The 23,339-nt window shown below is 43.7% G+C and overlaps 4 pseudogenes; 3 read left to right on the top strand and 1 right to left on the bottom strand.

Moving 5' to 3' along the window:
- Positions 1–1,806: 1,806 nt before the first annotated feature.
- Positions 1,807–2,355, top strand: LOC141569649 (ferritin heavy chain pseudogene; annotated as a pseudogene).
- An 8,752-nt stretch (positions 2,356–11,107) lies between these two features.
- Positions 11,108–11,684, top strand: LOC109442958 (ferritin heavy chain pseudogene; annotated as a pseudogene).
- A 3,758-nt stretch (positions 11,685–15,442) lies between these two features.
- LOC109438364 (ralBP1-associated Eps domain-containing protein 1-like) lies at positions 15,443–20,944 on the bottom strand (annotated as a pseudogene).
- Positions 20,945–21,040: 96 nt separating this feature from the next.
- LOC141569572 (ferritin heavy chain pseudogene) lies at positions 21,041–21,653 on the top strand (annotated as a pseudogene).
- Positions 21,654–23,339: the final 1,686 nt, after the last annotated feature.

The following is a 23,339-nucleotide window of genomic DNA, read 5'->3' as shown; positions in this document are numbered from 1 at the left end:
CACAGAATCGCCTGGGCATAGAAAACCAATGGCATTAGATGACTTGATGGAGACACAGATATGGCAGCTGCCTGCATCTGCACACTAGGAAGGTGGGGGGAGGGGCTTAAGAGAAAAACAATGGCTTCAGCCAGTTCCTCTATCAGGGAGAATGTGTCCCCTCCAGTCCTTGTCCTGAAGCCAGACAACTCAGTTCACCCCTGTATGATGAGGTTGCCTCTATAGCTGCAGTCCCAGTGTAGGAGCTCACAGCCAGTGAGTCCATTGGTAAGTCAGTGTGCCTTGAAAAGGAATGCCTAGAACAGTAGCTGCCCTCTGTCTCAGTCAGTCAATCTCTGCTGGTTTTCACAACCAAAATCATGGGGACATCTCTCCCTGGCACTGGAACACTTTGATGTGGAGCAGTTAGGAATCTTCACTCATTAGGGGGTTAACTCAACAGGTGACATATCCCTTCTGATTTTTAAGGGTCACATGTGGGTATGGGACCGGCCCGTTCCACATCTCTGCCCCTCCTATCAGTCTCGAGGTGGTTCCTTCTGTATGTTCTTTGTTGTAGTGCTTCAGTTCAATAAGATTTCAGGAGATTCTCATTGATGATTGTTTTGCAGATTATTTGTAATTTTCATATGGTGGTGAGAGGAGGTAAGCACAGAGTTTACCTACTCCACCATCTTGACCGGATCTCAGTGTGAACATTTTAAAATAGAAATTCTTCCTATCCATGAGCACGGAATGTGCTTCCCTTTATTTGTATCCTCTTCACTTTCTTTCTTCAATGTGTTAGAGTTTTCCGAACACAAGTCTCTTACCTCCTTGGTTAAATTTATTGCTGGGTATTCTTTCGTGAAATTGTAAGTGGGATGTTGTCTTAATTTCTCTTCCTGATAGTTTGTTATTGGTGTATGAAAATGCAACAGATGTCTGAATATTAGTTTTGAATCCTGCTACCAGGTAAGCGGCTAAAAGCTTTTCTCTTGGTGCATTTAAGATTGCCTTTGTCATTGACCTTTAGCATGTACCCCCAAATAACAAAACCACTGAATAATTGACATGTTCTGCCCTCTCATTTCGAGCAGAAGCCTACTAGTGAAAAGGACATCACAACTCTCGATCAGATCCATGCTAATTTCCTGGCTGACGAAATGAGTCCTTTATCCATAAATATAAATGAAAGAAAGGTTTGCCAGATACATGAGGAAAGTTTAAGAGAAGTTTATGATTACCAAACAGAACTCTTTCTGTGTCAGGGGAACCCCAAATGCAATACAGGAAACAGAAGAGACCTTTACCAAAAATTCACATTCATTTTCTCAGAAACTGTAGGGGTGAAAATGGATATACAAAATAAAAGTGTCTTGTACAGCAGGGAAAGATTAGAGGCCAGATACAGTCCTTGCGAAAAGAAATATAATTGGAAAATTAAAAACTCCGATGCCAGGCACTCAGGGCAGATTGTCCCTGCCCCACACAGACTCTGAGGGAACCAGCGCAGGTCAATGACAGGCAGACCCCTCCGACCCCAGCCCTGCCTGCCGGCACCAACGGATTCCCCCCCCCCCCCCCCCCCCCCCCCGCTTCCAGGGTAAATGTTACGTCTAACGATCAGGTTTCAGAGGCAACCGCCAAATGCCAGCCACCAGGCAACTGGGGACAATGCGTGAGCAGGAGAAGAGCCTGCCGACCTCCTCGCTCATTGCGGGAGCGTCCCAGGCCCTGCAGCCACCACCTTCGCCCCTGATGCTGCGCCCTCAGCCCCCGCTTCCGAGCTGCCTTGGCCGTGGCACCTGCTGCACTGGCGCCACCATGACCCTGCCGCCCTCGTACGTGCGCCAGAACTACTACCCCAAATGCGAGGCCGCCATCAACAACCAGATCGTCCTGGAGCTCTACGCCTCCTACATGTACCTGTCCATGGCCTCCTATTTCAGCAGCCACGAGGTGGCCTTGAAGCACTTTGCCCACTTCTTCCTGCAGCAGTCCAGCCAGGAGAGGGAGCACGCGGAGAGGCTGATGGAGCTGCAGAACCAGCGCGGGGGCCGCCTCCGCCTGCGCAACATCAGCAGGCCTGACCGCAACCGCTGGGAGAACGGCCTGAAGGCCATGGAGTGCGCCTTGCACCTGGAGATGAGCGTGAACCAGAGCCTGCTCGACCTGCACCAGCTGGCCACCGAGATGAAGGACGCCCACCTGTGCGCCTTCCTGAGCAGTCACTGCCTGCAGGGGCAGGTGGAGTTCATCAAAGAGCTGGGGGACCACATCACCAACCTGCGCAAGATGGGAGCACGGGAATCCGGCCTGGCAGAGTACCTCTTTGACAAGCTCACCCTGGGTGACAGTGACAAAAAGAACTGAGTCTGTACTGCCTGCTCCATAGCCACTGGGTGACTTCCCCTGGTTACCATGCCGACCAGGCACATTGCAGTATTGCCCTTGCAAAACGTTCATTTAAGTTTTCTTGCTTCCAGTTTTACCATTTTTTCCAATAAAGTTGTCAGTTCCTAAATACGTATCTAAATATATAAAAGTCTTTCCTTCATTACTCTTTGTGTGTGTGTGTGTGTGTGTGTGTGTGTGTGTGTGTGTGTGGTTGCGCAAAACCCTCACCTTTTAAGTTTTAAAACAGGTCTCCAGTAGCCTCTACACTGATCCATGTCGCATCCACATGCAGCTCCCGATCTCCGTGGATGGAGGGAGAAGGTACTCCATGGGACCCTGGAAAACAAAAGAATTCTTCCCCTTATAAACACTGTGGTATTTGGGGATGGGGTGAGGTGGGACCCTGGTGAAGGTGGGTGCAGATGTATTAGTAAAAGTATTGAAACATGGCCTGTAAATCAGGATTCCAGTTGCCTCTGGGGAAGAACTGAAGGGAATGGGATTGGGCAGGGATTAAAATAAAGGGGGTCTCAGCTTTACCAGAAATGTTTATGTCCATGAAATTATGCAGATGGTAATGTGAACTCTGGGTAACAATATGGGAGTTGTGGAAGTCTCAATGGTAGAGTATCTCTTTGACATTCTAACACTAGCAAACACAGATAATGGAAATGAGCCTTAGGCTGCTTTCCCATAAACGGGGCTGACTTACCATGGTCACCAATGCCTGGCTTACACGTCTGCAGGTACAGAATATCCACTTATGATGTTTTCCTTCATCTGTGTCATGTGTGTTTGTGGAGGGGGCGGTGTGTGCAGAGTTCAGTTTGAATCTGCAGAGTAGATTCTGAAGGTTTGCTTAGGAAGATAGCCCTTGTTGAAAACCAGTTCAATGACTGCCCTATTGAAAATGATATGGTTGCTTTCTGGACCTTCCCTTAGCCTGGTTTTATTTCTGCCTTTGGGTTTTATGTATGCAACTTTGATTTAGTTTTTGTTATTTGCTACTGAGATAACCTAAGCGCATGTGTTCTTATTATCACCAAACTTTACCAGGCTCCATTGTAACTATTTACGGTAAATAGCTCCTTTAGGATAGTAAATGATGCTTTTCTCTTTATCTTTAGTACAGATTTTACTGAAAAGAAAAAAGATGAAAGGGTGAAAGGGATAAAATAAAAGCAGATGCTTGGATGGAAATACAGACTGGTGCAGGCTGCTACTGTAGGCATGCCTTCTCACTTGATATTGTTTCCTCTTATATGCAGGTTTTTCATTCCTTATATCAGCCCTTCCAAGACTGTGTTCAGTATCAGCCCATGCCACAAAATATTAACAGGTATTCAGTGAAAAACTGATCTCTCTCTCTCTCTCTTTCTCTGTCTACATATAATGTATTAATCAGAATAGCAGGATTTTTGTTTCGTTTTTCAGTTTTTGTTTATGCTAGGAATTCTATATCTTTAACATAAAAAAAACCACGCACTGTGAATTTATAACATGGGGAATAATAGTCAGTGTTTCCCAAACGTTCTAATCATGGGATTCTTTTTTTCTTCTTCTTCCTTTACCACATCTCACAGAACAGTATCGCCAAGAAAAAAGCTTTGGAAACAACGTTAAGAGATCTCATCTATGTTGTTTCAGAAGCACATACCTGGTAACTAAACCTCACTCACTTTCACTAAGAAGTCACTTTTAGAAACGGGAAACTTTGCTGTGAAGTTTCCAGCACAGTAAGTTTTAGGACAATACATGTAAGGCAGAGTCCTCACCATGAGAGTGGGCATATATCACACTGTCCCTTCTGTTTCCTAACCGATAGCTGCTGACACTGTTTTTTCCCCTCAGATTCTAATTTCCATTTTCAAATGAATGGCTTTCTGGGAATTATAAACATTGATACTTTTTCCAACACTTAACGTACAGAGAAAGGCTAAGTGTCATGCGGGAGACCCTCAGGGCATCCAGAGGGGTCTCCGCTCCCGCTCCCCACACAAGAACGCAGGACATGGCGAGGCCAAAAAGGAACACCCGCGGAGCCACAGGCAGGGGAGTCATACCAGTATACTCTCGCTGGCGGCACTATACTCTCACTGGAGGCTGGATCCACACTGTCCGCAAACCGCCATCCACGCTTGCCAGCCCAGCCGCCACCCTCCCGCCAGCCCCCACTCCCTCTCTCTTCTCCTTCTCCTCTCTCCGCTAGTACAGCCACAGCAGTCACATCAGTGGTCAATGGCTCACTGGCCACAGCCGACGGCCAACCAGCCACAGCCGATGGCCATGTAACCACAGTTGGCCATCCACCACCTGAGCCAACGCCCCTCCAAGCGAGGCCGAGAGCCCGGAAACTACCCTCCGGGGCCCTGCCCCCACACTAAGTAAATTATATTCTTCACCTCCCTCTACCTGTGTATTCATCTCACCAGCAGAAGAATTCTTCATTTTGATTTTCCACACTAGATTCATAAATTTTGGTCAGTAACACACCCTTGGATCAAAAGCAGTCTGTGCCTGCATTGTTTTGGAAATAAGAGGGTCAAATTTTCTCAACTCAGAAATTTAACTAATAGGTTGATGCAAAAGTAATGGAGGTTTTTGCTATTATTTTTAAGCGCTTTCAAACCGCAATTACGTTTGCTCCAACTTAATATGAGAAAAAAAAGCAATATATGCTACCAAAGGTTTTATTAATAAAGTCCAGGATTGTTCAATAAATAAATAATGAGTAATGTGCTTAATTGCAGCATCTTACACTTTCACCTTTTTCCTCCAATGGGATCATCAACATGATTACCTACACCGTTATTTGATTTTGGATGAACACCTGATTGCAACGCATTCCTCTCTGGGTTCCTCACAGGACTTCTCAGGTTTCTCTGCTGCCTTAAAGTGCTTGGTGCAAATCTATAAATGGAAATGGCACCAGTCTCAGACTGCAGCCCATGTGAGGCAATATCTAATGATGAATTCTTGGAGATTTTAAAATTTAAATGTGTTCCCACACGACTCTCAGGTGTCAACTCTCCTGACACCACCAATGAATTGGATAAGGTACAGATAGCAAGAGAATACAAAACTATTATTGTCTCAACATGGAAAATGTGCTATCATTTTCATAAATGATTATATCATGCTAGAAAATTACAAGATGATTAAAGTAAGCTTCTCAACAAGAACATTATTTGTGTCTGACCCATCTTATTAACCTCAACTTTCATTTGTCTACACTTTGTCTCTGAGTTCAATTCAAGCAGCATTTATTCCTTTTGTTTTGACCAATAGAAACTTATTTCTTCCATTTTTTCCAATTACACTTAATGTATTAAAAACATTATACATCGCTATCAAGTGGGGTCATCCCATGGGCACAAGGATGGTTCAACATATGCACATCCATCAATGTGATACACCGCATACACAAAATATGAACAAAAATCATATGATTACATCCATAGATGCAAAAAAGCATTTGAGAAGATACAACATCAATTTATGGTTGAAACACTTAATAAAGTGGGTATCGAAGGAAAATATACCTTAACATAATGAAGTCCATATATGACAAACCCTCAGTCAATATCATAAATAATGCTGAAAAACTGAAGCCATTTGCCCTACCTTCAGGAACAGCACAGGGCTATCCCCTATCACCACTGCTTTTCAAAATAGTATTGAAAGTCCTAGCCAGAACAATTTGGCAAGAGAAGGAAATAACAGGCATCCGAATTGGGAATGAAGAAATTAAACTGTCACTTTTTGCCGATGATATGATGTTATATGTAGGAAATCTTAAAGACTTCACCAAAAAGTAATTAGAAACAATAAATGAATACAGTAAAGTTGCCAGCTACAAAATCAACGTACAAAAATCCACTCCTTCCTATATACTAACAATGAAATCTCAGAAAAAGGAAAAAAAAACAATTTTGTAATTGCAACAAAAAGAATAAAATATCTAAGAATAAACTTAACCAAGGATGTGAAGGGCCAATACACTGAAAAGTATAAGACACTTATAAAATAAATTGAAGAAGACACAAAGAAATGGAAAGACATTCCGTGTTGATGGATTGGAAGAATCAACATAGTTAAAATGGCCATATTACCCAAAGCAATATACAGATTTAAAGCAATCCCCATCAAAATCCCAATGGCATTTTTAAAAAAAGAAATAGAACAAAAAAATCATCAGATTTGTATGGAACCACAAAAGACCTCGGATAGCCAAAGAAATCCTAAGAAAAAAGAATAAAGCTGGAGTTATCACACTCCCTGACTTCAGCTTGTATTACAGAGCAACAAAATCAAGACGTTCAATATTATACTAGTTTCAGGTGTACAACATAGTGGTTAGACATTGATATAACTGATGAAGTGATTTTTCTGTCACGTCTATTTACCACCCCCCCCCGTGATGCCATACAGAGTTACTACAACATTTTCCTATGCTCTACTTTACATGCCCATGAGTCTTCTGTAACTGCCAATTTATAGTTCTTAATCCCTTCACCTTTTCCATCCAGTCTTGCCAACCCTCTCCTATATGGCAACTATCAGATTTCCCTCTTGTATCTAGGAGTGTGTTCCTATTTTGTTTGCTTGTTTGTTTATTTTTCTTTTAGGTTCCACATATAAGTATAATCATGTGGTATTTGTCTTTCTCTGTCTGACTTATTGCACCAGGCATAATAACCTCTAGGTCCATTCATGTTGTCGCAGGTGGAAGCTTTTCATTCCTTTTTATGGCTGAGTACCATTGTATTGTATATATGTACCACATCTTCTTTATCCATTCATCTACTGATGGACACTTAGGTTGCTTCCATATCTCGGCTGTTGTAAATAATGCTTCATGAACATATGGATGAGCACGTGCCTTCGCAGTAACATTTTCGCTTTCTTTGGATAAATATCCAAAAGTGGGATTACTAGGTCCTCCTAGGTCTCTTGTTATAGCCCTTGTTTTAGTCATTTTGACTGGTATATGGATTGTCACCCCAGCTTTTTTGTTTGTTTGTTTGTTTTTTTGCATTTTCATGAAATATCTTTTTCCATCCCTTTACATTCAGTGTGTGTGTTTTTTTATCTGAAGTGAGTCTCTTATTGGCAGTACATGTAAAACACTTTTTTCTTTTATCCATTCAGCCTGGGTGCCTTTTTATTGGATCATTTAATTCATTTACATTGAAAGTAATTCTTGGTAGGTATGTAGTTGTTGCCATTTTATTATTCTTATTTTTAATTTCTTTCCTTTTTTCGTCTTAAAGAAATCCCTCTAAGATTCCATGTAATACTGGTTTGCTGGTGATGAAGTCCTTTAGCTTTTTCTTGTCTGGGAAGCCCATATCTGTCCTTCCATTCTAAATGATAGCTTTGCTGGGTAGAGTAATCTTGTTTGTAGACCCTTGCTTTCTATCACCTTGAATATTTCCTTTCAATCCCTTTGGTCCTGAAAGGTTTCTGTTGAGACGTCAATTGACTGTCTTATGGGCGCTCCTTTGTGGATAACTGCTTTTCTCTTGCTGCTTTTTAGATTCCCTCTTTGTTTTTAATCTTCGGCATTTTAATTGTGATGTGTCTTCATGTGGGCCTCTTTGGATTAATCTTTTTGGGACTCTCTGTGCTTTTTGGGTTTCTATGTCTTTTTCCTTCACGAGATCAGGGAAGTGTTCTGTCATTATTTCTTCAAATACGTTTTCAATAGCATGCTCTCTCTCTTCTCACTCCGGTACCCCTATAATGCTAATGTTGTTATGCTCCATGTTGTCCCAGAGGCCCCTTAGGCTCTCCTAATTTTATTTCTTTGGCTTCTTTTTTCTTTTTGCTGTTCTGATTGGGTGTGTTCCACTATCTTACATTCTAAATCGCTGATTCGATCCTCTGCTTCATTTAACCAACTCTGATTGCCCACAATGTCTTCTTTATTTCTATTACTGTATTTTTTATTTCCGACGGGTTACTTTTTATGGTTTCTGTCTGGATTTTTATGTTTCCTGTCTCTTTGTTACAGTTCTCCCTGAGATCATTGAGCACCCTTATAACCAGTGTTTAGAACTCTGTGTCTGGTAGATTATTTGACTCTACTTTGTTCAGTTCTTTTTCTAAAGCTTTGTTTTGTTCTTTTATTTGGGACATGTTTGTTTGTCTCCCCATTTTGGCTACCTCCCTGTGTTTGTTTCTTTGTATTACGTAAGGGCTGCTATATCTCCCAATGTTAGTAGAGTGGCCTCATGTTGTAAGTGTGCTATGGAGCTCTGTGGCGCAGTCTTCCTGGTCACCTGATTCTCGCACTCCAGCTGTGTCCCTTGTGTGGGTGATGTGTACCCTTGGTTATTATTGTAGTTGAGCCTTGTACTTCAGCCTTTGTTATTATTGGCATGTCAATAGTAGGGACTAACCCTCAGGCTCACTGGTTGTGGGGACTGGCCGTGACTACACTGGAGGAGTTGTGGTGAAGGGTCTGACCCTAACAGAGCAGGATGTGCCACAGCAGGGCTCTGGTGCTTGCCCAATCCGCCCCTTGGGTTTGTCTTCCTATGAGGTTGTTGGGTGATGCTCCACCTAGTTTGGAAGCTCACCACTGGGCATGCCAGCCCCATGGCCACCCGGGAGAGGACTCACTTTAGGGTCCGCAGCCAGCTGTAATCTGTGGCCCACATATAGCCAGCCTACAGGAGCCATAGAGCAATCTGCAGATGGCTGCTGCCTGAGTTGAGCACAGAAGTACCTTGAGAGGCCAAGCCATGAACCAAGGCTGGCTGCCACTAGTGCCATGCTTAGAGCTGCTCAGCCAGAGGTATGGGACATGCACAAGCTAGATGCTGGTTGTCTGGGTTTCGCGAACCTTTGAGAGACCATAGGAAAGTCTACAGCGTGAGCCACAGCAGGCAATTTGTACAAAAAAGGCACTGGAACCAGCTAGCATATGCCTAAATTTTGGGTGGGGTGTGGTCACAGAATCACCTTGGCATAGAAAACCAATGGTGTTAGGTGGCTTGATGGAGACACGGATATGGTGGCTTCTTGCAACTGCACACTAGGAAGTTGGGGGGAGGGGCTCAAGAGAGAATCAATGGCTTCCACCAGCTCCTCTGTCTGAGACAAAGTATCCCCTCTAGCCCTTGTCCTGAAGCCAGACAACTCAGTTCACCGTTGTATGATGCGGTCGCCTCTATAGCTGCAGCCCCTTGCAGGAGCTAACAGCCAGTGAGTCCATTGGTAAGTCAATGTGCAGTCCCTTGAAGAGGAGCTCCTGGGAAAGCAGCTGACCTCTGTCTCAGTCAGTCAATCTCCACTAGTTTTCACAACCAGAAGTCATGGGGACATCTATCCCTGGCCTTGGAACCCAAGGATGGGGAGCGACTGGGAATCCTTGCTCATCAGGGGGTTAACTCAACAGGTGACATATCCCTTCTGATTTTTAATAGTCACACGTGGGTGTGGGACCAGCCCATTCCACATCTGCCCCTCCTACCAGACTCGAGGTGGCTCTTTCTGTATGTCGTTTGTTGTAGCACTTCGGTTCAACAAGATTTCAGAAGACTCTCATTGATTTTTGTTTTGTAGTTTATTTGTAATTTTCATATGGTGGTGAGGGGAGGTAAGCACAGAGTTTACCTACTCCACCATCTTGACCGGATCTCAGTGTGCACATTTTAAAACAGAAATTCTTCCTATCCATGAGCACGGAATGTGCTTCCCTTTGTGTGTATCCTCTTCACTTTCTTCAATGTCTTAGAGTTTTCCGAGCACAGATCTCTTATCCTCTTGGTTAAATTTATTCTTGGGTATTCTTTCATGAAATTGTAAGTGGGATGTTGTCTTAATTTCTCTTCCTGATAGTTTGTTATTGGTGTATGAAAATGCAACAGATGTCTGAATATTAGTTTTGAATCCTGCTACCTGGTAAGTGGATAAAAGCTTTTCTCTTGGTGTGTTTAAGATTTCCTTTGTCATTGACCTTTGGCATGTACCCCCAAATGAGTAAGCAACTGAATAATTGACATGTTCTGCCCTCCCATTTCGGGCAGAAGCCTACTAGTGAAAAGGACATCACAACTCTCGATCAGATCCATGCTAATTACCTGGCTGACCAAATGAGTCCTTTATCCATAAATATAAATGAAAGAAAGGTTTGCCAGATATGTGAGGAAAGTTTAAGAGAAGTTCATGATTACCAAACAGAACTCTTTCTGTGTCAGGGGAACCCCAAATGTAATACAGGAAACAGAAGAGACCTTTACCAAAAATTCACATTCGTTTTCTCAGAAACTGAAGGGGAGAAAACGGATATACAAAATAAAAGTGTCTTGTACAGAAGGGAAAGATTAGAGGCCAGATAAGGTCCTTGCGAAAAAGAAATATAATTGCAAAATTAAAAACTCAGACGCCAGGCACTCAGGGCAGATTATCCCTGCCCCACACAGACTCTGATGGAACCAGGCGCAGGTCAATGACAGGCAGACCCCTCCGACCCCAGCCCCCCCCACCCTCACCACTTCCAGGGTAAAGGTTACGTCTAACGATCAGGTTTCAGAGGCAACCGCCAAATGCCAGCCACCAGGCAACTGGGGACAATGCGTGAGCAGGAGAAGAGCCTGCTGACCTCCTTGCTCATTGCGGGAGCGTCCCAGGCCCTGCAGCCACCACCTTCGCCCCCGCTGCTGCGCCCCTCAGCCCCTGCTTCCGAGCTGCCTTGGCCTTGGCACCCGCTGCAGTGGTGCCACCAGCCATGACGACCCTGCCGCCCTCGTACGTGTGCCAGAACTACTACCCCGAATGCGAGGCCACCATCAACAACCAGATCGTCCTGGAGCTCTACGCCTCCTACATGTACCTGTCCATGGCCTCCTATTTCAGCAGCCATGAGGTGGCCTTGAAGCACTTTGCCCGCTTCTTCCTGCAGCAGTCCAGCCAGGAGAGGGAGCACGCGGAGAGGCTGATGGAGCTGCAGAACCAGCGCGGGGGTGGGGGGGGGGGGGAGGGCGCCTCCGCCTGCCCAACACCAGCAGGCGTGACCGCAACCGCTGGGAGAACGGCCTGAAGGCCATGGAGTGCGCCTTGCACCTGGAGAGAGCGTGAACCAGAGCCTGCTCGACCTGCACCAGCTGGCCACCAAGATGAAGGACGCCCACCTGTGCGCCTTCCTGAGCAGTCACTGCCTGCAGGGGCAGGTGGAGTTCATCAAAGAGCTGGGGGACCACATCACCAACCTGCGCAAGATGGGAGCCCCGGAATCCGGCCTGGCAGACTACCTCTTTGACAAGCTCACCCTGGGCGACAGTGACAAAAAGAACTGAGTCTGGACTGCCTGCCCCATAGCCACTGGGTGACTTCCCCTGGTCACCATGCCGACCAGGCACATTGCAGTATTGCCCTTGCTAAACATTCACTTAAGTTTTTTTCCTTCCAATTTACCATTTTTTCCAACAAAGTTGTCAGTTCCTAAATATATAAAAGTCTTTCCTTCATTAGTGTGTGTGTGTGTGTGTGTGTGTGTGTGTGTGTATGTGTGTGTGTGCGCGTGTGTGGTTGCGCAAAACCCTCACCTTTTAAGTTTTAAAACAGGTCTCCAGTAGCCTCTACACTGATCCATGTCCCATCCACATGCAGCTCCCAATCTCCGTGGATGGAGAGGGAAGGTACTCCGTGGGACCCTGGAAAACACAAAATAATCTTCCCCTTATTTACACTGTGGTAAATGGAGGTGGGGTGAGGTGGGGCCCTGTTGAAGGTGGGTGCAGGTGAATTAGTGAAAGTATTGAAACATGGCCCGAAAATCAGGATTCCAGTTGCCTCTGGGGAAGAAATGAAGTGAATGGGATTGGGCGGGGATTAAAATAAAGGTTGTCTTCAGCTTTACCAGAAATGTTTATGTCCATGAAATTATGCAGATGGTAATGTGAACTCTGGGTAGCAAGATGGATGTTTTGGAAGTCTGAATGGTAGAGTGTCTCTTTGACAAGCTAACACTGGGCAACACTGATAATGGGAATGAGCCTTAGGCTGCTTTCCCATAGACAGGGGGCTGACTTACCATAGTCACCAATGCCTGGCTTACACGTTACAGGTACAGAACGTCCACTTATGTATGTTTTCCTTCATCTGTATCGGGTGTGTATGTGTAATTTCAGATTGTACAACATAGTGGTTAGATATTGATATAACTATTGACATGATGTCTGCTATGTCTAGTTACCCTGTGATACCATACAGCTTTATTACATTTTTCTATTCTGTACCATACATTCTCATGACTGTTGGTAGCTGCCAATTTGTACTTCTCAATATCTTCATCGTCTTCCCCCAGCGCTGCCAACCCCTTTCTATCTGGCAGCCATCAGATTTCCTTCTGTGTGTATGAGTGTGTTCCTACTTTATTTGTTTTTTTTTTTTGTTTCCACATATAAGTGGAATCATGTGGCATTTGTCTTTCTGTGTCTGTCTTATTGCACTTGTCATAATAACCTCTCTATCCATCCATGTTTTCACAAATGGTGGCATTTCATTTCTTTTTATGGCTGAGTACTATTCCAGTATATATATGTTGCACCTCTTCTTTATCCATGGACATTTAGATTGCTTCCATAGTCCATATCATGGCTATTGTTAATAGTGCTGCTATTAACAATAGGGATACATACATATCTTTTCTCATATGTGTTTTGGTATTGCTGGGTCATATGGAAGTTGTTTTTTAAATTTTTTAGGAATCTGCATGCTGTTTTGCATAGTGTCTTCACCAGTTTGCAATCCCACCAACAGTTTTCGAGGATTTCCTTTTTGCCACATCCTCGGCAACACCTGTTGTTTGTTCATTTATTGATTATAGCCATTCTAATGGGTGTGAGTTCAGAGGTCACTGTGGTTTTTAACTTGCATTTCCCTGACCATTAGTGACCTTGACTGTCTTTTCATATGTCTATTGTCCAACTATAGATCCTCTTTGGAGAAATTTCTATTCAGGCCTGCCCATTTTCTAATTGGATTTTTGTTTGTTCTTAGTTCTATGAGTTCTTTATATATTTTCAATACTAATGCTCTATCATCAGATGTATCATTAGCAAATATCTTTTCCTATTCAGTAGGTTGTCGGTTCATTTTGTTGATGGTTTCTTTGCTGTGCAAAAACATTTTAGTTTGATGTAGTCCCAAATGTTTGTTTCTTTTGTTGCCCTTTCTTGAGAGGACAGCTCTAAAAAAATATTACTAAGAGCAATGTCAAAGAGATTACTGCCTGTGTTTTGTTCGAGGAGTTTTATGGTTTGCAATGTTATGTTTAAGACTTCAATCCATTTTGAGTTTATTCTTGTATATGGTGTTAGAAGGTGGTCTAGGTTCATTTTTTTTTTAATGTATCTGTCCAATTTTTCCAGCATCATTTATTGATGAGACTGTCTTTACCCCTATTGGATACTCTTGCCCATTTTGTCATAGATTAATTGACCATAGAGGCATGGACTTATTTCTGGGTTTTCTCTTCTGTTCCATTGATCTATGTGTCTGCTTTTACGCTGGTGCCATCCTGTTTTGATTACTAGTGTCTTGTAGCATAGTATGACATCTAGTAGTGAGAGGTATGAGGTCTGACAATTAAGTTCACAAACTTGTTGTAATGATGTTGCTAACCTTTTTTGATGTCAGAGGGATTATTCATGATTAATTTGTACCAACTGAACAAACAGTTAACCAAGTTTACTATTTGGAAGTGCTGAAAAGGCTGCATGAAAAAGTTAGACGACCTGAACTTTTCACCAACAATTCATGGGTCTTGCATCACGACAATGCACCAGCTCATACGGCACTGTCTGTGAGGGAGTTTTTAGCCAGTAAGCAAATAACTGTATTGGAACACCCTCCCTAGTCACCTGATCTAGCCCCCAATGACTTCTTTCTTTACCCCAAGATAAAGGAAATATTGAAAGGACGACATTTTGATGGCATTCAGGACATCAAGTGTAAAATGATGACAGTTCTGATGGGCATTCCAGAAAAAGAATTCCAAATTTGCTTCGAAGGGTGGACTAGGCACTGGCATCGGTGCATAGCTTCTCAAGGGGAGTACTTCAAAGGTGACCCTAGTGATATTCAGCAACGAGGTACATATCACTTTTTCTAGGATTAGTTCGTGGACTAAATTATCTGACCTCATATATCTCCAACCTTGTTCTTTTTTCTCAAGATTTCCTGTTGTATGGATGTTCTGTGGTTCCACATAAATTTTAGGATGATGTGTTCTAGGTCTGTGAAAAATGCCATTGGTACTTTGATACAGATTGCGTTGAATCTACATGCTTTGGGTAGTATGGACATTTTAACATAAATTTTTCGTATTCATAAGCATGGAATGTACTCTTTCTTATTTGTATCCTCTTCACTTTTGTCTTCAATTTCTTTTAATTTTCCAAGCACATGTCTTTACCTCCCTTGTTAAATATATTGCTGGGTATTTTTTTATGCAGTTGTAAATGGGATATTTTCTTCATTTGTCTTTCCTATATTTTGTTATTGGTGCATAAAACTGCAACAGAATCCTGAATATTATAATAGTTTTGGATCCTGCTACCTTGTGGGTTGGTGTGGCCTGTTTGGATTCATCTTCTCTGGGACTCTCTGTGCTTTTATATCTATTTCCTTTACCAGGTTAGGGAAGTTTTCCATTATTATTTCTTTAAATCGATTTTTAATCCTTTGCTCTATCTTCTCCTTCCACTACCACTATTATGTGAATGTTGTTATGCTTAATGTTGTCCCAGAGGTCTCTTCAACAATCCTTATTTTTTGAAATTCTTTTCTTCTGTTCCGATTTGGGTGTTTTAAGCTACCTTGTCTTCCAAATTGCTGATTCCATCCTCTGTTTCATCTGGTGTTACTAGAGGGTAAGGGTGAAGGGGGGTGGTAGATGAGGGTAAAGGGGATCCAATATATGGTGATGGAAAGAGAACTGACTCTGGGTGACGAACACACAGTGTGATATATAGATGATGTAATACAGAATTGTACACCTGAAATCTACGTAACTTTACTCACAATTGTCACCCCAATAAAGTTTAATTTTTTAAAAAAGAGCATCCTTTAATTGTTGCTGCAATTCACTGTTCAATCTGGCCCAAACTATGTTGGTTTCCTTGCTGCATGTAACTGATGCCTGATTAGCTTTCTTATCTTTCACAGCAGACCTAGGCATATATAAGGCTGTGATGCAAGAACAGCAGCTAAGACACCTTTCTTTTGTGCACATTCATCAACATCTGGCCTTAAGTCATCTTCTGATCTTAAGTTCTTCTTTGAACAGGTTTAGCTGGTGGAGTAAGAGTTGGTGTACCTTTGCTCACATTAGCGGGAGCACTAGCAGCTTTCTTTTCTTCCCTTTTACTAGTGTCTATTTCGGCAACTCGAAGAGAACTTGCAGGATCAGAAGCTATTTCAACCATCAAGACCTCTGGATGTTTCTCAGCTTCATTACCTTACTCTTTATTTACATTTGATGCAGCAAATACTTCAAATTGGCTGAAATCTGCAAAGTTTGGTTGTTCTGGTATCTGTTGAGGTGAGGTACTGGTATGAGTTATTAGGCTATCGGCATCCACTGGGCAATGCACGACAGGACCAGGAGCCTGTGAGGTCTGTGGTCTTGGAGTCACTGCAGGAGGATGGGCTACAGCTCCAGCCTGTTGTTGATTCATGGTGACCATACAGATCCGATTCGTAAGTGTGGATGATGATCTAGAATGAGAGGGTTGTAGCCTTGGAAGGGGAGGGGGTGGTGCAGTGCTATCAGGAGACATTCCTGAGTCCAACCTTTAATGAGTTCCGTTGTTCCTGATCTGTTCTGGGTCTGAAATGAAAGAGTCTGAACTACTGTAACCATTGGCTACAGTATTTCCAGAAGCAAATTTCACAATGAATTTATCTTACTTTCTTCTGAAAGGCCAGATGTTTTCACAGGTAATGGGCTAGTGGGATTAGTATGATCACTGCCAGTTCTTTTACGTTCCATTTCCTGAATGTGGATTTTGCTTGGAGTCATCCAAATGGGAACTGGATGAAGAATAGCAGTATCAGGGTCAACTGGTGTAATGTTGGGATCGAAGTGGGTCAGAGTTTGTGAGCTTGAAATGCGTTCACTAAATGTCTCCCACTGCCCACTGCTCTGATTCATCTCCAGCCAAGTCTGGCTCAGTGACGATATTGACGGTGACTTGCTTGGAGGTGCTTCTGCAGGAGAGCCTGACTCACCTACCTCAGCTGTCTGATCCGCAATGTCTGTTGAATCTTCCAAATCAATTAGTGTGCGCATTAAACTTTCAGGGAGTTTTTCTGTCAGTCATAGCTATTCTTTCTAGCAACTACCAGGTGAAAAGCAGCACAAAACTCATCCCATGTCAATGCTACATCTTTACCAAAGCCTGAGAGTTCCCAAACATGAGTAAGTTCAAGTATGGGAAGCTCTGATTTTGTAAAAACAAAAAACAAAACAAAACAAAAAACCCCCAAACACTCTAGCTGCAGATCCTGGAATAAATCCATTTAGATCAGGCTGAATGGTTTTACATTCATGTATGCAATACTATCTTTGTCTGTTATTTTCTAGGGATCATAACAACTGGATTGCCTACAAATTTCACTGGCAGTTGTAGCTGATGCTACAGTTTATGCTGTTGTCTGATCCTGAACAGAAGCAGGATGTGTAGTTAAAAGAGTACTGGTTGGTGGAGTATCTGCAAAACTGACCCAGTTCTCTTGAAGAGGAGGTTGGGAATGCCCTGACCACACTTCATCACCAGCAGAAGAACCTGATTGTGCTTCACCAAAGGGAGATCAAAATGGCCCTGGTCCTGCACAAGGCCTCCTACTATTTCCTGCACTGGGGTGATGGTTGTGCTTCTTCCTCCTGTGTGGAGAAATTGGTGGGGACTGCTGTGGTGAAACTACTGGAGATGCAGGTTCCTATTGATCTGCAGAGGTATGAGACTAGACAGCGTCATGACTTACAGATCCCCTTTCCACTTGCCCGCTGCCAGGTGGTGGGGGAATTATACCAGAATAAGACCCTATTTTCAGAATCTGAAGACTATGTGGCTGCATGACAAGATTCTTGTTCATTCTTTGAAGTGCCAAATCTTGGCAGATGAAAGTCCTTGACTGTATTCATACTTCCCATTCAAAATGGAACCACAGTGGGTAACAGCTACCAGTTTCAAAACAATACAGAAATGACTTCTTCCAAAATAACCAAGTCTTGTTGCACCACAAAACTCCATAACCTGCCGTACTACATCGCTGGGGAGCTGCGCGGCTCAGAACAGCTCCAGCACTGGTCCACTTTGGCCGCCACCCTCTTGGTGCTCTCCATGTCGTAGTAGAAGAGATCCAAGTAGTATGTCGGCTCTGTGTCGCTCAGTGTTAAGCTTTAAATGTTCACCTCTGGCTCACAGCGGTTCTGCCCGGCAAACAACACTCGGGGCCAGGCCCCAGGACAGTTCGGGCTGCATATTGCCCAGCTTTCTTCTCGCCGTCCCCTCCCCTGAAGCCGCTGGGAGCCCCAGCTCTGGCCTTACACATGCACAGGTATGTCAGAGCGACAGGGCAGGAAGGTCACGAAGAGGGGGTCTGGCTGGGCTCTGCGCCGCTGCTTGAGAGGCCCGCGCAGCCTCAGGATCAACGAACGCAGTGTGGGTCAGGGCTTGGGCTCTGCTCCGTTGCTGCTGGGGGTGGGGGGTGTGGGGGTGTGGGGGGTGTGGGGGTGTGGGGTGTGGGGGGGTGTGGGGGTGGGGGGGTGGGGGGTGGGGGGGTGGGGGGGAGAGGCGAGGGGCACGGCCCGCGAGAGGAAGGGGTAGACTCTGCCACCGCCCCCACCGTGGCTCAGCTCGAGCCTCCCTGAACAAACGTTTATTCTCAATAAATGAGTTTATGCTGTGGAATCAAAGTTAAATAAGGCATGGACATGGCCCAGTTAAACCAAATATATTAGCACTTTACCAATTTTCTAAAAATAAAATATAAGTCCAATAAGATTTTAATAACCAATTAAATCAAAAGTACATACAGATAGGCAGTGTTTTCATTTATCACTCTCTACTTTATAAAGAGGTATGCTACACAGTCATTTGAGAAATTTGCCCAAATGGGAATGAAGCCATTTTTAATAAGGTATGAGGAAGAATGTAGGCTAGCTATTCTTCAGGTCAGAACAGTGGACTCTAACCAAATCTAAAGCATAATTATAATGACAATCATCCGGGTAAATTATGCTATCAAAATAATGTATTAAAGAACTTCCTCTTTCAGATAATGAGGGATGTTACCTGAGAGAGAGAGAGAGAATTTGAGGAAGAACAATAATACAATGTGATTAACAGATTAAATTTTAGCAAATAAGGTTACTCATCTGTTTACATATTTTATGCTGTTGTTGCCTGGAAACAGAGGAGGCACTTGAAGGTATGTTTCACCAGTGTGGATCACACAAGAGTCTTGTAAGGGGCTAGTTTAAAAACATCTTTTCTTTTAAAAACTGGAAAAAAAAATTATTTCTGCTGTAATTTAAATCTGTAAGAAATTTATAGGTAAAGGTAATCTAAAAAAAAAACCTAGGGTAGTCTTAAAAGCAACTCTTTAATTAAGAAAGCTTTTAGAGTATCACTGCTTGCATCCACTAATAAAAACAGCTGGCACTTACTGAGAACTCACTATGTATTAGGCATGAGGTTAAGATATTTACATGATACCTCACTTCCTCCTCACAACACCAGAGGTAGTGCTATTTTTACCCCCATTTCACAGATGATCACAGTGAACTGAGAGAGAGACATGAATTCCCTAACAACTTAGTAAGTGGCTGAACTTAAATTTAAACACGTGCAGTAGAACTTGAGGACTTGTGCACTTAACCACTAGTCTACATGGTAATGAATAAATGTGAAGTTTACAAGCTCTATGAGTGATGATAACGTGACAAAGTCTGCTGCAAGAGGTCAGTAGGAAAGAGATCCTACAAGCCTGGTTAACAGAAATCTCAGTTCATTAATCAATTAAGTACCAATAATACAAACTGATATGGCCCATGGCCTGAAAATTCAAAGAGATTTCTGGAATTATTCTAAGAAGGGCAGTAAGTTTAAACATAGAATCTTCTGCTTTGTGTTAATGCAATGCACAGGTGTAAAAAGGTGAACCCTGGCTCTGATTGGGCAGAAGTCAGCTGCTGGGATCTTTTGAAGAAATTCATTGGAGATATGAAATATAAAGAGAAAGATGAAATGTAAATAGAAATGGATTATTTTAAATGGCTAGCTAATAGAATAAGCATATTCAACCAATGAATATAATGCTTAGTAACAAATAATTACAACAAATGAATTAGTATTGATTTTCTAATTCAACATTCTCCAATCAGTACAGACTATGATTACCCCATGGCTACCAATCTGAATCTCATTTTTGAGAAAAGTTTTTCAATCCCATTCACTGCTCTAGAGGCCGCTAATAAAGCACTAGAAAATGGCACATCTTTTTGCTATATTCCTCCAAAGTTTGCTTTCCTGGTTCTAAACATCATAGAAAGAGTGGGAATGGCAGGTCCCAAGAGTCCTTGTTAGCCAATGAAGTAGGAGAGGATAAATTTATGATGGAACACAAGTTAAATGCTTTCTCTTAGAATGCCCCTAAACCTTTTGCTTCCTGCCAGAGAAAACAGAAGTCTGTAATTGAAGGAAACTGGCAAGCCAGGTGAAGGGGGCCAGGAAATCTAGGATATAGGTGATGAAATCCTTTCAACTGTCCATATTGGGGTCCAGACAGAGCAAGAGGAATGTGTTTCCAGCACTTGCTGAAAGATTCAGAGCGGAGAGACAATAACAGGAGTGAGGAAGAAGTTCAAAAAGAGTGAAAGATGGAGATGGAGGCAGTGCTCTGACCTCTGAGAAGTGTAAAATTGATCATGAATAGAAGGAGAAAAGTGGAGATCACTGGAGTTAACAAGGATTGGGAACTGAGGGAGGAAGCTATCAGAACTGTCATTAGTGTGGAGGTTGGTCACTCAAATAAAGCTTTGTGATATTAAACATAACCAATGATACTACAAACGTGCTAATTTAATGAAACAATCACATTAGGAAAATATTCAAATAAGTTGCTCAAAAAATCATGCAGATGATTAAGTCAAACGAGGTGCACTTATACACATAAATAACATTTGAAAATATTATATATGCCAGGTACTCAGCACTGAGTCGCCCTCCTCCCCCAGGCTGGGATGGAACCTGGAACACGGTAATGGTACGCTGCCCACTCTGGCCTCCCTCCTCCCCCCTGGCCCCATCACTTCTGGGGGTAAAGGTCACGTCCAACGGTCACACCTCTGCTCGCTGCCTGGCCCTGGAGCGCGATCTCCTCCAGCCGCCATCCTAGTCCATCGGGGAGCCCCCGAGGTACCCGCCATCACCACTGCTGACTCAGCCTCTGGCCACCCTCGTCTACCACCATGGGGAATCTCGGAGGTCATAAAAGCCACCGCCGTGGCCCCCGCCGCCGCCCGCTCCACAGCCCCCCTCCCCATGACTTCTTGGCCTTCAATTTCGGAGGGCAGGTGCCACCAGACATGTTGCCTGTGCTGCCAGGCATGGTGTCTGTAATGCCACCCGTGGCACCTGTGCTGTCACCCGTGGTGCCTGTGCTGCCACCCATGGCGCCTGCACCCACCAGGCTGCCCTCACAAGTGCGGCAGAGCTACCATCCCAACTGAGAGGCCGCCATCAACAACCAGATCAACCCGCACTCTACGCCTCCTCCATGTACCTGTGCCTGTCCTTCTACTTGGACCGCCAGGACCTGGCCTTGACGCACTTCGCCCCCTCCTTCCTGCGGCAGTCCGGGGAGGCCAGGGAGCACGTGGAGAAGCTGATGCGGCTGCAGAATCTGCGCGGGGGGCGGGGGGCGGGCGGGGGGCGGGGCGCATCCGCCTGTGTGATACCAGGAAGCCAGACTGCAACCGCTGGGAGAACGGCCTGAAGGCCTTGAAAAGCACCTTGCACCTGGACAGAACCCTGAACCAGAGCCTGCTCGACCTGCACCAGCTGGCCACCGAGAAGAAGGACGCCCACCTGTGCGACTACCTGGAGCGTCATTACCTGCACGAGCACGTGAAGTACATCAAAGGGTTGTGGGGCCACATCACCAACCTGCGCAAGATGGGAGCCCCGGGATCCGGCCTGGCAGACTGCCTCTTTGACAAGCTCACCCTGGGCGACAGCGACAAAAAGAACTGAGCCTGGACTGCCTGCCCCGTAGCCAGGGAATGACTTCCCCTGGTCACCATGCCGACCAGGCACATTGCAGTATTGCCCTTGCAAAACGTTCACTTAAGTTGTTTTCTTCCAGTTTTACCATTTTTTCCAATAAAGTTGTCAGTTCCTAAATATATAAAGGTCTTTCCTTCATTCGTGTGTGTGGGGGGTAGGGGGTGCACAAAACCCTCACCTTTTAAGTTTTAAAACAGGTCTCCAGTAGCCTCTACACTGATCCATGTCCCATCCACGTGCAGCTCCCGATCTCCGTGGATGGAGGGAGAAGGTACTCCGTGGGACCCTGGAAAACAAAAGAATTCTTCCCCTTATAAACACTGTGGTATTTGGGGGTGGGGTGAGTTGGGGCCCTGGTGAAGGTGGGTGCAGGTAAATTAGTGAAAGTATTGAAACATAGCCTGAAAATCAGGATTCCAGTTGCCTCTGGGGAAGAATGGGATTGGGTGGGGATTAAAATAAAGGGGGTCTTCAGATTTATCTGAAATGTTTATGTCCATGAAATTATGCAGATACTAATGTTAAGTCTGGGTAACAATATGGAGTTTTGGAAGTGTGAATGGTAGAGTATCTCTTTGGCACACTGGGCAACACTGATAATGGGAAATGAACCTCAGGCTGGATTTCCCGTAAACAGTGACTGACTTACCATAATCACCAATGCCTGGCATACACGTAGCAGGCATAATACATTCACTTATGTCTGTTTTCTTTCATCTGTATCGTGTGTGTGTGGGAGAGGGGGGTTGTAGGCAGAGTTCAGTTTGAATCTTCAGACTAGATTCTGAATGTTTGCTTAGGAAGACAGCCTTTGTTGAAAACCAGTTCAATGACTACATTATTGAAAATGATATGGCTGCTTTCTAGACCTTTCCTGAGCCTGGTTTTATTTCTGCCTTTCCGTTTCATGTATCCAACTTTGATTTAGTTTTTGTTATTTGCTACGGAGAGAACCTAAGTTAATATATGTTCTTAGTATCACCACACCTTTACCAGGCTCCACTGCAACTATTTACAGTGGAGTAAATGGCTTTGCAGGATAATAAATGACGCTTTTCTCTTTATCTTTAGTACAGATTTTACTTAAAAGAAAAAAGACCAAAGGATGAAAGGGATACGATAAAAGCAAGTCCCTGGATGGAAACACAGACTACTGAAGTCTGCTACTGCAGGCATCTCTTCTCAGCTGAAAATGTTTTTCTCTTAATTTGCAGGTTTTTCATTCCTTAAACCAACCTTTCTACCGTGTGTCCCCGAAAATAAGACCTAGCCAGGCAATCAGCTCTAATGCGTCTTATGGAGAAAAAATTAATATAAGACCCAGTCTTATTTTGCTATAAGACTGGGTATAATATAATATAATACCCAGTCTTATTTCACTATAAGACTGGGTCAATATAATATAATATAATATAATATAATATAATATAATATAATATAATACCGGGTCTTATATTAATTATTGCTCCAAAAGACGCATTAGAGCTGATTGTCTAGCTAGGTCTTATTTTTGGGGAAACAGGGTAAGACTGAGTTCAGTATCAGCCAATGCCACAAAATATTAGCAGGAAGTCAGTGAAAAATGGATCTCTCTCTCTCTCTCTCTCTCTCTCTCTCTCTCTCTCTCTTTCTCTCTGTCTCTCTCCATACACA

This window comes from Rhinolophus sinicus, chromosome 18 (assembly GCF_057876585.1).
Source record: "Rhinolophus sinicus isolate RSI-liver-muscle chromosome 18, RSI-T2T, whole genome shotgun sequence".
NCBI classification, from domain to species: Eukaryota; Metazoa; Chordata; class Mammalia; order Chiroptera; family Rhinolophidae; genus Rhinolophus; species Rhinolophus sinicus.
The sequence above is the reverse complement of the archived record's forward strand: the minus strand, read 5'-3'. Positions and strand labels throughout refer to the sequence as shown.